We start from the raw sequence: 15,000 nt of genomic DNA, 5'->3' as shown, positions 1-15,000 counted from the left end.
AAATAACCTGATCCGTGCACACCCATTTCAAATCTGTAAATAAATACAAAAGAATGTCACAAACGTTTCAGACTTCTGTAGACGCAGGAAGCTTTTCAAAGGCTAACTAGATCAGATCTGTGACGATGATGTGAAACATCTTTATGTTTAATATTCATATTTATGTGTGCATTTGTGAAACTGATTTCAAATTGCTTGCTATTTGTGTGTAGATTGGAACACGCATTCATGAGTACGCAAAATTACACACAAATACCATATACATATTTGTAAATGTTATTTTTCATTTTTTTGATGGGCCAAGGTGCAGACTGACTCTTTACTTCCTCCGTGTTTATCTTTCTATGTGAAGACCAGTGGGCGTAACCAAAGCTACGCTCATATGAGGTCACATGTAAACAGGTGATATCTATACACATTAATGCTGTGGAACTTTCTATGAGGCAACCTTAGTGCTTCCTAGCATGTCGTGTAGCACTGCTATGTAGCACATGGTTAGCCTTCTGTGTTAGATCAGAGCTGGGATCTCCATGATGGTCTAACAAGCCATCATGCATGTCTAACAAGCAGTCCTCAGGCTGTCCCGGTGATTAAATACATCAATGACAGCAAAATCTAGATTTACATCAAGCCCAAACCTAATGCAATAGGAACAGCACAGTACGACGGACGTTATAGAAATGATTTTCAAAAGTGGATTCTAACATATTCCAGTTTTGCTCCTAAATATGACAGAGATTGATGTGGAATTGTGGGAACTATATGCTTAAGTGTAATGCTGAGTCATAAGAAGCACAGCACTGACTGGTGATGTTCTATAGTATTCCTATCATTCCATGTGCAGAGTCAAACCAACAGTAAATGTATCTTCTAACATGTATGTGTGTGTATCAAAGCCTGAAGTATCTTCCACCTCTGTGCCATAGAGCTGCATTATAAACACATCAGTGAGCCACACTGTTGCACTTCATCAGCATTTACTGCTTATTTTGACACAATCCCACACACACCTGCCTTGCTGCCACAAATGCTAACTAGAGCACCAAATGTGGATTAATCTGTCGCTGAAATTAGTCCCAAGTAAATGCACTATTTCCTGCTGTTTGGGTCAGTGACCAGATTATTCAGGAAATGACTGCATCTTTGTTACTGTGTTACCCTCTTAGCTAATAACACTAACATTGTTCTCTCTGTTAACGCAAAATGAAGGAAAAACTCACTAGTTTCCTGGCAACACTAGCAAACTAGTGAGTTATGCTGCACAGATGATCATCCCGACACCAAACCGTCGGAGAAGTGGTGTGAAAATATATTTTTATTTTAAATGGATTGCATCCAAATTAATTTGAACATTTAGTCGGATGTCCATATAACATTTTATTTTTTTGCCAGCTTCTGTTCTGAATTAGTCCCAATAAGAAGAGAGCATTTGTGTCCGCCTGAAGAAAAATCATCGCATCGAGTGTCCTTTTTCAGAGCGCTCAGATGCTTTTTGTGCTGCTGCTTCAAGTTGAAAATCTCTGAACTATTCAGCTTTTCAGCTCTATTGCAAAATTAAGTGATAGCGTTCAGCAGCTTGAGGGAGGCTGGAACAAACAAAAGCTAAAAGCAGTTTGATTTTGCAAACAGGTTATGTCTGTGGATCAACGTCTTTCCCCTGTATCCTTTTTGCACAGAAGATCTACCAGCAATTCCCTCCTTTTAACTAATGAAAATACATTTACAGTAAATTTACATCCAAATCCCTCTCACTCCAGAATGATGTAGCATCCTCCAACAGAGAAGACCCAGCTGCACCCAGCATACCTTTCTACACTCCAGTCATACTTAAACAAAAAAAAACTGGTTCAGATTTTCATAATTTTTATGCAAAAACTGGGTAGAGTTACTAGAGATTTTATGCAATTTGACATTGAAAAATGTAAAGGGTCTGGGAAAATCACAAGCTTTTGCTGTGGTGTAATTATATAATTGTGCAAATTACATGGACGAATTCCAATGTTGGTCTCATGCAATATGTACTTTCAGGCATTACTGTTCAAAGGCACAAAATATGGAAGAAGGGAGCCATTTATTTGTCGCAGCACAGGTTAGTGCTGTTATCATTATATATTTTTAGCTTTCAGGGGTTTATTGTCACTAAGCCTTTTGGTCGTACCAGCTACGAAGAGCCTTAATGCCGTGGTTACCAACATTTAAAAAGATGCAGTCTTTACCTGAAGCCCTCATTAGATGCCCTGCTTCCTGCAGTCGTTCCATGCTGCCCCCACTGACTCGTCCAGCTATCCGACCCGGTCAGCCCACTCCGATCCTCGTCTTGTGTTAATAACCGTGCACTGAACTCGGCCTCCGTTACATTTCATTTACATTAACATACAGAAATGAAACCAAAAGACAGTCATCATTCATGTGCAGTCTCAACAGGAACATCTCTTCTCTGATTCCTCAAACAGTGTTTGCTATAGTGTCTTTAACAGACGACATCACATCACCCCGATCCTGGCTTCTCTTCATTGAATTGATTTTAAGATTTTACTGGTCACTTTCAAAGCACGTGTGGGGCAGGCCCCAAAATATATAGCAGAAATGCTGACCCCTTTATGAGCCAGCTTGCAGCCTTAGATCCTCAGGTGGGGCCCTTCTGGATGCTCTAAAGTCAAGGCCAAAAAAACTAAAGGTGACCGTGCTTTTGCCATCAGGACCCCTCGGCTTTGGAACGACCTGTCTGATAAGGCCCGCAGAATCAGTAATCTCTTTTAAATCACTTCTTAAAACACATTTTTACAGATTGGCTTTTATGTGATGTCGTCGCTTTAATGTTTTATTTTATTATTGATTTTACTAAATTATTTTACTAAATTATTTTTCTATATTATTCTACATGTATTTTTATTGTATATTGTTGAGCTTTCTGTTGTTTTATTGCCTTGCTTTTTCTGCTTCGTCTGTCAAAGCACTTTGTAAACTCTGTTTTTTAAGGTGCTATATAAATAAAGTTGTTATTATTACTATTATTATTATTATAAAACACTACCAATAAGGGCTCACCAGCTTGAAGGTTCTGCATCTGACATAGCACTGCACCTGCTCATTAACACGATAGAAATCCAGTATGAACAGGACTCTGCAGAGCACCGTTAGTCCACCTTCACGTTTCCAACTCTCTGTCTGCCTGTTGTCTCCACCGGCCTCCCTGCCGGTTTGGTTTCCTGTCTCCTCGGTGATTGGAGTCACAATAGGACACATACGATCTCATGGTGTGGCTGCCTGACAGATCAAGGGTTACCAGCAGCCCTCTCATCCGTTACATGCTCATTTCCCACAGCCCATTGATTGACGATGGAGCTTTAGATTCAGGTGTTGGGGTGTTCACAACCATCTGACTTCTTTTCATTGATGTCATTGTGTCCCCAGATCCCTGCAATTACTTTGGTGGGAACAATATTATCAGGACTGATAGGAATTATGGTCATAATCATAAATTTGAATTATCCTCAAAAATAAAGGAGTTGTCTTCTAGCTCACCTGGACAGTAGTCAAACATGCTGGGAATGAATGATTCGTGGCTCTCTTGCTGACCTTCCAACATGATAAAAATCTATTTTGCTTTGTTATTCATATATATATTCATATATATTCACATTTGACTCGAGATCTTTGATTTGGATAGTGAGCTTCTGTTCTGCCCACTGAGAGTGCTTAAAAGAGACACATTTGAACACTTGGCTGATGTTTTCTTGACTATTAACTATATATTTGAAAACTATCATGATTGGATACATCTTCAAATGTTTGCTGGGTTTAAATGTGGATGGGAAAACTAAGTTTTCAAAATGGACCAGCTTAGTGAGGACACTAAGAGATTCATCAACCTTATAACTAGACCAGAACATTGATGTTAGATGATTCTCGCTTCCTATAGTATTGAATGATATCTATGGTAAGGTTAAAGAGAAAGCCTTTTTAACCTGCTGTGTTCTATCTGAGTCGGTGTAAATAACAGCAGCTGCTGCAGGGAGGATATGGTCGATGGGGAACCTCCAGAAGCACAGCTGCCCAGAGCTTTTCATAGTCACAAGCTTATACTTCACTCAAGGAACTTTTGTATTTATTTTAAACAAAAAACCAGGTCTATTCCTTAACCTAACTACGTAGGATTGTTGCCTAAAACTAGTTCCCTGTGAAAACAGAAGTTTATTTTGAAAAGACTGCATGCATGTAACAAGCGGAATTTGTCCGAGTTGCTAGTTTTGTAGGAAAACACACGAAAAAAGTGGAGTAACTTTTCATAAGATATCATGCAAAGCATTTTATGAAGATACATTGATGTGTTATTATATACATGAAAGCTTTCCTCCTAACTAGGACAGAGGTGAGCTGGAGACCTGGCAGAGAGGCAACTGGGGGATAACTACGTGTAGAACCGGCATATTTTCATTTTGCTCTGTGAATTAAGGATTTATTTCAACCAAACCAGAGTTGCTGATGTTGGTACAGTGGAAAGACTAACCAAGAAGTGTCATAACTGAGAGGTTTATCATTACAGCCATTGATGGCACAGCTAGGTCTATCCGTTACTTTAGGACATGCACTAACAATGTCTGGAGAGGACTATGACAGAGGTATGACTACTTGAGAATTCCTCAACTAGTTTTTCTGAGACTCAACATTCCCTTGTTGAATAGAGAAACCTTGGAGACAAAGTGTGATTTTGTGTTCTTGTATCCTTTTGCTCTTATGGCATAAAGTTTGGTCACTGAGCTGCGGCATTAACTTGTATTCTAACAAGATTAAAATATATTTGTCCTGGAGATTAGCATAGTTAAGTCTCCCCTTTTTTTGGCTTTTGGGGCGGCTGCAGCAGGCTTTGATCAGTGTTGCGCGGCGAGGCCCAGGCTTGGCCTGGCCATCCGAGGCCCGGGTGTGAAATTGGTCTGATGTCATCCCCCATTCTCCTCCTTCACCAGCTTTTAGCTGCCGTAATTATATTTCCGCCACAAAGCCCCCGTCCCCTTCATTCCATATTCCAAGTTTGACTAGGAAGCATTTAGAGAACTATGGCTAAATTACTCAGTGGGGGGAAGGGGGACTGGATGGGCCGTCTTTTGTCTGACGGAGACACAGGGGACATCAATACTTTGTGATATGTACTTTTCTTTTATCTGCTCGTCTGCCCTTTGCCTCTGCCTGTGGGAGGGGTTAAGTTTATGACAAGGAGATGGGTGAACTTTGAATAAATAAGATGTTTTTTATGTTTTTGCCCTTGATACTCTGTTTATGGCCAGAAAACAACAGGACAGATTTAGCAGCATGTGTGCCTCAACAAGCAGACAAGACACTGGTGCTTGTTTTAACTGTTACTGCTCTCCAGAATAAAAAGGTGCCTGCAGATTGATGTGTTGTTAGCTGTAACCTGATAGATCGATGGATAGCAGTGTCTGAATGTTGTTGCTCCGTTTAGAATGTTCCAAACGATGCTGCAAAGCTTGGAATTTCATTGTAGAATATGGGATCAGTAAGAGAACTGCACTGATCTCAACTCATGTGCTATTGAAGACCATGAGACGCAGTTGAAAGCCATGTAAAAGCTAGTAAGAGGATAAAAAATGTAGATTATTTTCCCGTTATATGTTCTAAAGAGAAGTCAGGACATAACTTCACAGATATACACAGATGTGGTTTACAGCAAGAAAAGAGACATCAAAGGTAGACCGGAATAGTTATTGCCTAGGAAGTTATTTATATGATTTATTCTGAAACTTAGTGAGGTGATAATTGAACATCTTTAAAAGTGTGCATACATTTTGATAATCTTAATAAATCTAAAAATTTGAAAAAGATTAGATTCTTTTGAGAACCTGTGAAATTTTCAAAAGAAGTATCTTTCAATCTGATGGTTTGCAGCCCACTAGAGTGGAAAACAAATTGAGGACCACATCTCAGAATCCATTCCAGTCCTAATGTACTCACGGAACGTACAAGTCAAAAATCATGTGACCACATCAGCCTTTGATACCCAATTAATGCAAAACCATGTGCACGTCCACTTTCGAGTATCTAACCGTTGGTGGTCTGGGATGTAAAACATCCACCCACGAAACCAAAGCACACATCCCAGACCAGCAATACTTGTTTGTTTTTTTAGTTTTTTTACTGTAACCACAATCTTTGACTTGCAGCATTGTGAACCAGGGAAAAGAAGAAAGGATTCGGTCCAAATGGTCTCATCATGTTTCATCAAGAGGTTGTATATGAAAATTCTTGACATTTGGAAAGTGATCAAAAGATTTCAGACCCAATATGAGAAATCATGTGAGAAATAAATTTAATATGAACAGAATATAATTCATGCAACATCAGAGCCGTGATGAAAAGAAGTAATTTAGTACCGGGAATGTGGATGATAATTTCTCAACATTTCTTGGCTGTAATGTTGTCACCTGCTGCTCTTTGCATGGAAACCCAAAGCATTTTGACCTTCATCCAGGTTCTCTGGCCATTAGAGCCCCCCAACCCTTTGGACTGACAGCCCCACACTGTGCATAGAAACCCAGCTCGCAGCTTTTCTCCCCCTTTCCTCTCCCAAGTCAAGAGTGGCTCAGCTCATCAAGTCAGCGGCCGTTGGGCGTTACTTCCACATACAAGTCAGCTAAGAAAGGAAATGCAGATGAGGGCTCCTGCAGCCATTCACAAACCCAGGTCAATGCTGCTGCCAGTGGACGAGTCCCAAAAAACCCTCTGGATCGCCTTCTGCTCGCCATGTTTATTTCGCTGTTTTTATTTTTCTCCAGTATTTCTCCAACTCGGTCAGATCTTCAGGTAAACAACATACAGAAAGGAAATTTCTGTGATGCTCTAAGATACTTGGTGTACTCAGTTAATTCGACTGCTGGATCATTTTTTGGGAGGAGGCTATCTTCTGACAGACAGTTTTCCGCTTTCAGGAGTCGGTCCTTAGTGCTGTATGTTTTAAGTTCTATCTATTATGTAGCAGACTTTGTTACTGAAACTTAGACAAACTGATGGGGAAAATAAGGTCACAGTAATGACTTTGAGGCTAAGTTTCTAAATGTCACCCATCTTTCTACCACTTTATCCAGGCTAACAATCAGAACTATCAGTATTTTGTCAGTGGTTTGTGTCAGGAACCCTCAGTTTGTAAGGATGCTGCATTTTCAAAAACAAAAGACTCCACAAGCACGATCTTAAATCCTTTGAATGACTCTATAGACGGACACATGCAAACTTATTATCAAAGACTACATGGTTTGTTTGGTACTGGCTTGTTTTTCTGTTCCTAACTTAGAAAATGATCTTTTGTTCACTGTCTTCATATCAATTCATCAGGAAGTCAATATGTAAGGTTATTAGTCTAGTTGAGTTATGCTTCCAGAACTCTGTTCTCTTTGGGCTGGTCAATCTTCTGTTTTTGAGAACCTCGTAGCCGTTCATATTCACTGCAGTCTTATGAGAACCTGGTATCAACTCATTCTAGTTAATACTTGATGCCTTCTTATTCTCGGATCATTCCTTTGTGACCAGTTCAGTTCTTCCAAAGCGGCTTTCATATTGTGTTGGTGTGATCAAGCAATAAAAAAAATCCTGAATTCCACGTGAATATGATACATGGGGAAAAAAAGTCATAGATAGAGACTGTTGTTTCTGGGTGAGATAGTTTAATCTCTACTATACACACTGCTTTACAATCATAAAGCACAATATATCTTCATACTTGTGTGATAATGTCATTATATCAGAGAGGTGTTGGCCCAACCGGAGCAGAAGGGCAGGAGGAGTCATCTCTTTAAATGAATGTATGAGGGATGTCTTATCCACCTGTTCTTGTCCTCCATCAGTTTGACATTATGGCCTATGGTGTACTAGGATTTTCAGCCTGAATTACAGTTACTCAAATTTTTCTGGTTCCATTTAGGGCTCCCATAACTTTAGACCATCAATTATGGCTGGAAAAGACTTGTGAATATGAGTAAGGCATAATTTAATATTCTGTTTTCAACAATACGGGGGAAGCTCCAGACATTTAATTTGTCTTTATTTAAAAAAAGAATATAATTCAAGTGTTATAAATCTCCCTGTGACCTCGGCTTCTTATCAGCGTCCCCACATGGGGTTGAGGCCTGTGGCCTAAATGTTATGTCCTTATCATACCGTCATGTAAAAACCTTGTATCTCCAAAAATCCCAAATATCAAGATTAGGAGCATAGAAAAACTCGTTAAAATACACCTCCGACACAATATAGTCGAGATCAAAATGCTTTTGAACCGAGAATGTTCTTCTTTTAGAGAAGCACGCAGTCCTTCATTGTCATGAACCCTGGTATCATTTGAACAGTTCTTTCCAGCCTGCATAAACACACACGCTACAGTAGATGTTGAAATCACCTCTCTGTGAAACAGCCTTCTGTGAAGTCTTTTAACAGTGAATGTAAAATAGAAGGCTGTGGTTCTAGTAGTGATAGCTGGGTGAGCAGACTAGAAGTGTCCTCCATGTGTCTGCGTCCTCAGTCTCTCTTTGTCATGCTAATCATTAGGGAGATATTTCAATAAAACCACCCGCTGACTCATCAAATCAAATTCACAGCAAAATATTAAATGTTTGGCCTATGTGACTTCATTTGTGTGTGTTTGAGGATATGTAATAAAATAATCTACTGTAAATACACATTTGCATCGTTGTCTTTTATTTACCATCACATCGTTATGATATAAATTATTTACATCATATAAAAGAGACCCTCAGCTGAGAGGGGTTAAAACAACTAAATATGTTCGTTATTTAATTTTTCCAAAATCCTGATGTCAAATTTCATTGTAGAAAACACAGCTGCTCTTTCTTTAAAACACAGTAAATATTCCCAGGCTGTATTTACTAAGGTGTAAGGCAGAGGCTTTTCCAGGTTTGTGATTGAATGCAAGAGAAACTGACCTCCTATAACACAGTAGAGAAAAAAATAAAGAGAAACATTCAGAGCATCGAAAGACCACGGTTTGGTTTGGATCCACAGTATTTAGACCCGAGAAGGCCTGACACATGTAGCGTACTAACACACAAGTTATTGCAGGAAAAAAATAAGTTATGTAAACACTCCAGAGCCCGTTTCCACATGGCCACAGATGTTCTTTGTATAAATAAAAAATATAAATGGTCTTTGTTAACACAACACATACACTTTGCCTGTTTTTCTTGAACATTCAATAGGAGTACATGACAGCCGGCACTAGAGGTCCAGGGTTGGGCCGGAGGCTGCAGATGAGTGGGGAAGAGAGTCACGTTGACGGAAGCCCGGTTTTTAGGACACAATGCGAATTGTTTCATTGTTCCTGGGTCATAGGATTAAATCTGAGCGTTCCGGGCATTTTATATATTTTTTTAAATTAGCGTTGATAGAAAATCTAAATCAAAACGAATGTGAGGAGAGACCCATCCCATTCTCCATTCAGTTGGGCTGTTTTGTTCGGTGTGCGTTAATGAATTGCCTGCTCTTTTTGTGAGGCCTTATTTTGTAATTAAACAGACAGCTTCTAAAGTACACCTTTAATTCCAGACATAACACGTGTCGGTACATTCCCCCCCCACACTGTATTGGACCGTACAGGGCCGCAGAAGGCTGTGTGACACCGGAACCAGCACACCTGCAGGTCAACATTCACTTACACGCTAAGAATGAGGAGGAAAGAGCGGAGAAGAGCCGGTAAAGTCAGAAAGTACAAAACACAGACAGAACACAAAGTCGGCTATTTTTTCCCCTCAATTCACAGTTCCCAGAATGCAGCAGGAAAAATCTTTGGATTTCAGCATATAGTTTTCATAATCAATAAAGTTCCTCAAGCACAACAGTGGAGCCTAACGGGACGCCTTCTTCGGGGCTGTAGTGCGCGTGACTGTCTCCTGTCTCGAGCTCGTCGTCTTCTCAGCTCGCGTTTACTTTTCTCGGCTGGATGTAACGTTCAGTGTGCCTACTGAGGCCGTCGGTTATCTGTCAATTGGTTCTTCATGGGATGTCGGAGGACACGGGGACACGTCAGGCGAAAGTTCCGTCCACTGTCTTTTGTCTATACCTGACCGTGATATGTACTTGGTGTCCACAACTTTTGGACTCTCGTTTGAATTCTAATGTTTAAAAAAATTTCAATTAGTCCTTATTTTATTAGCGCATCATTCTAATCCCATCAGTGTTTTAACCTTGATGGGGAATGGTAGCCTATCAGAAATGAACTGCACTGCGGCTGCTATCATTGTAGCTGAGATTTAAACTTGTTTGTCCCAGCAGCCTGTGAATGGCCCATAGACTGTGTTTTTCTCAATGACATGTTGAAGAGTGTCCCCTATGAGACACACTCGTGGGCCGTGGATGTCGCACGGTAACGTTAAGGTTAGTGCGCACGCACCCATAGCTGTTTGAGGGTTGTTGTGTACGATGGGAAATGTCGACTTCTAGGTGTGACATGGACGCAGCAGAATTTTTGACTCGAATTGGACATCGTCATTACTACAGCCCCGAGGACGCTTAGCCTGCACACACACACACACACACACACACACACACACACACACACACACACACACACACACACACACACACACACACGCATACAAAAGACAGAAAAAATGTCACTATATCGTCTCTGGTTGAGTTTTAAATATGAATGCTGGTACTGGAGTGATTTTTATTGCATGGTTCAGAACCCCCTCTACTCGCTGTCCGACTTGGCGTCCTTGGCCCCGGCGTGGTTGTACAGTCCCTGCGCCATGAGATGCTCCGCCAGAGAGTTTTTATTCCCGGTGGCTTTCTTGATTTTGGCCCGTTTGTTCTGAAACCAGATTTTGATCTGAGACTCGTTAAGGCCAAGGTCCAGGGCCAGGCTCTGCCTCCGCTGCTCGGTCAGGTACCGGTTGTTTTGGAACTCAGTTTTTAACCGCTGGAGCTGCTCCGCGGTGAAGGCCGTCCGGGGCCGCTTGTCCTCTTTACTCGGGGTCGGGGCTTTCTTTGGCTTGCGGGATCTGGGCCCTTTGGTGAGGGGGGGGGGGGGGTTAAGACAAAACACGTTAGGACTCTGAAAACAGCATCTGGTCACATTTTACTTCATATAGGCACACTTTACTATATAATAATAACTTTAATTATTAGTACTTTAGTTATTACTGTAGTTATTAGGTAGCCTTTCAAATTATTTATTTATTTATTTATTTATTTATTTATTTATTTATTTATTTATTTATTCATATATAGTATTTATTTATTAATCATTTTTAAAGAGTCATAATGGATAAAGTACCACTGAGCATTTGGGGTAAAACACTTTGGATCAGGAGGGTTTGCAGAGTTCCTCTGCTGCATTTACGGACCTTTGAGGTTTTGAATTTAACTCCATAAAGTTAACTCCCAAAAAAGTTATAGAATGTAAGATCATTTAAATTATAGTTGCAGACAAGGATTTACCTCTCAATAATGAATAACACATCAAAAGGTTTCGATCTGACTTTCCGTGGTCAAACATGGAGTTGTCTACTTCTTGATATACTCTATCATACTTTATAATTGTGTTGTACCTGTAAGTACATATTTTTTTTGAAAGAGGAGGTTATGTCTATCTGAAGCATAATATTAAAAGGTATAACTTCTAGTCAGAGTTTTTCGTTCCAACCCCAACAGGACTGACATGGAGGACTTTAGAGCAACAAGCCACCAGGCTGCAGGCTGCGTGTCCTCCAGCTCTGCTGCAGCCTTCGGTGAGACCGGGAGGAGGAGGGAGCAGATGGGGGTGGGGTTAGGAAATGATGGAGGATGGGGAGTAAGGCGCCTCTTTCCCTCCCTGTTACCATAGGAACTCCTTCTTAAAAAAAAAAAAAGTAGTTTCCTTAAAAGAGTGATTCCCCTTTTGTTTCTATAATAATATTCAGCCGGTTCTATCATGATGAAGTCAAAGGGCAAATACATGAGACTGAACCGAGAAATACATGTCAGCTTTGGTACAGAAGTGAAAAATATAGTAGGCCTAATCAATTGTGCCATCCCACATTTAGAAGTTGTATATATTATCCCATTAGAGTAAAGGGCTGCGTTTGGTTTGACAACAATCTTTACAAGTTTATACAATCTGGTTTATGTCCTATGGATAATCATACCCTAGAACATGAACGGCTTTACTAATTCCTACTAAGTTGTGGCTCGTTTAACAGCAGCCACCCTGACCTCTCTGAAGGCCCTTTGTGGTCATTTCCATAAGCTCGGCCTGGACCTCGATGGAAACTTTTTTTTTTTGTTTTCCATACAACAATAAACACAACATTTTGGACTGTTTTTCGACTCGTTTTCTGTTCCTCAAACGCTCCCTTCGATGTAAAAATGCAATACATTTTCCTCCCGTTTGGCTGCTCGTCTGTTTTAGAAACAGGATTTAACAGTTGAACGCCTTTTCGAAATCACCACAAAGGAAAAGTCCAAGTGCACCTGCTTCCACTTGAAACTACTCGATAAAGCAACCGTTTCAGTTTATCTTTTAAAAACGGAAACCTGTTCATCCCAAAGCTGTGATAAACAGCCCAAAACACAGCGGTGCTGCGACAGAACAACAAGCTTTACGGCTGAAATAGCAACTGTTTGAGACCCAATCGTTTCATATTACCTTCCTAACATGGCCATGTTGTCAAAAATCGTTTTTTTATTTCTCTGGCGGGTGAAAAGGCTTTTAAGTTCTGATGAATATTTCACAACGAATGGTGCTTTTTTTTGGGGACACACGGCCCTCACTTTTTAGACCCCCCATTGTCAAAAAATATGCTAATGGTACATCAACAAAGAAGACTGAGGAACAATGGCGTTAAACTTGGTTTTACTTCACTTCTCCGTATTTTTTTTACTTTATATTCGACTCGTATTTAATTTGAACGTCATGTTCACAGCAGTGATCGACAGCAGCGAGTCGTTTTGTTCACTTTTTCGTGTTTTAAAGCCAAAATCCAAATCGAATTCCGCCCAAAAAAAACAACTCGAATTACTTTCTGATTTGCGTTAAACTTTGTTTTATGTAAATATGTCCGTGTCTTTTCTAGGAATGTTGTATTATTTTTTTTTTTATAGATATTGAAATTGTGAAACGATTAAGATAATAATAATAGTGATGATGGTGCAATCACTGCTTTGTCAATTGTTACAAGTGATATGTCTATTAAGTAGGATTGGGGGTCGCAGGGCTCAGAGAAAAAAAAAATGTCTGTCTCTTTTTTAGAAATGATCCTCTGGAGCTTTTAAATTGGTAAATGATGCATTTCTCTCTCTGAAAGAACGAGCTGCTTTCTGCCATTCACCTCTTTTTTAACGGAGTCACTAAATTTGAGTTGGCTTTCTTCATTTACCTTCAGTAATTCATTCATTTATGTATTTATTTATTATTTCTATATTTATGTATCCATTTTTCTTTTTCTTTTTTCTTTCCATAAACAAAAAAAAAGTGACCAAACAATATCCCCCCACCACCACCACCAACCTGCTGACGGACGGTCTGAGTACCGGGTACAGTACACCCAGGCTGGCCACAGCATCGGCTTGGACGCAGGGGCCGAGCCGGGCTGAGGGCTGCGACATCGGTCCCCGCCAGCAGCCCCCGACCCTGCACGGCCACATCACCGGCTATCAGGTCAGGCCTCCCAGCCTCAGTGTCCGGATGCTGGTCGTCGGATGCTCCCGTGTCCTCCTCCTCCTCATCATCATCCTCCTCCTCCTCCTCCTCCTTCTCCTCCTCGCCTCCTGCTCCACCCTGCTGCGGGTTGCCAGTTTTGGAAGTCTTTCTCCCCGCCTGCTCCTCTCTTCGTATGATCACTCCCAGACTGTCTCCATCCCGGACCAGAGTCCCGTCCTTCCTCTTTCGACCGAAGTCCGGTCTCAGAATGTTTTCGATGTAAAAGTTGGTGATCCGGTGGGACTGCTGGTTGCCGGGTGGCTGGAGGAGAGGTAGGATGGCCCGGTTTGACTCCTCGCCGGAGTCCTCTGGGCTCTCTGGGTCTCGGCGAGCATTTTCTTCCATGATGATGAAGCCTGATCACCCTCAGCACCTCTTTCTCTGCAAAGTAGTAATTCCAATTTCGTGTTGCCCCGTGCACTCTCTTATGGGTTAATCAGTTAATTAGCCTACTATATATTTCTGACTCCAAAAAAAACAAACACGTCGATGAGCTAGACTAATTGTTTTTCGGGTAGAATAGATGATATTTCTTTTGCTGTGAAAACGCGCCTCTTATGATTCTGACAAAGAAAAATCATGCTTGAGTTTCTGGTAAAAGCCTTCTCCTCATGGCTGGACCTGGCGGTGAAATATTTATATTAAAAAAAAATGTAGAGCGATTTTTAAAAAAAAAAAACAGAGTCTAGCCTCTTTAATTTGTCCGGGTCCTTGCACACAATTTGTGTGATGCTTCCAGCAGAACTAACTGCCCTGATGAAGACGCCGCTCAAATACTTTCACTACTGATTTTGGTTCTCATTTATGATTGGCTGCGAGACACTGTGATGACGTTGTACTACGGGTCTCTCAGACACGTGCCTCGGACCAATAGAGCTGGAGAGTTGGTGTCATGTGAGCTTCCCGGAATTCCCTGGAGATGCAGATTAATCCAATCCACCCAGCCAGTGTATGATGCATTCAGGTTACAGCGGACATTTCTCATTACTTGAACATTGAAAGGCACAGATTGAATTTTGAATAAGGTTACGGTTGCTAGTTGGAGCATAATGTTCAGCCCAGCTCTCAGATAGTATGTGATGGCCTGCTTACAGTCATCACGTGGACATTAAGAGACATTTACACAAGACAAAACAGAAACGCAGGTGCACTGCCTTGAATGCAGCTCAACATTGTATAATTCCAAGTTGTTGTGAGAGCTGGTGTCCTGCCAACATGATGTATAGGTCAGGTTACCCAAAACAAAGACATGAAAACAGTCAATGCACTTCATTTTTCATGCAACAGGCTGTGGTTTC

The 15,000-nt window shown here is 40.9% G+C and overlaps 1 pseudogene; it reads right to left on the bottom strand.

Annotated features, from left to right (window-relative positions):
- Positions 1-10,714: 10,714 nt before the first annotated feature.
- Positions 10,715-14,047, bottom strand: LOC129089222 (homeobox protein engrailed-2b-like; annotated as a pseudogene).
- Between the last annotated feature and the right edge of the window lie 953 nt (positions 14,048-15,000).

Source organism: Anoplopoma fimbria, chromosome 3 (assembly GCF_027596085.1).
Source record: "Anoplopoma fimbria isolate UVic2021 breed Golden Eagle Sablefish chromosome 3, Afim_UVic_2022, whole genome shotgun sequence".
Taxonomy (NCBI): Eukaryota; Metazoa; Chordata; class Actinopteri; order Perciformes; family Anoplopomatidae; genus Anoplopoma; species Anoplopoma fimbria.
This window is presented reverse-complemented; position numbering and strand designations above follow the sequence as displayed.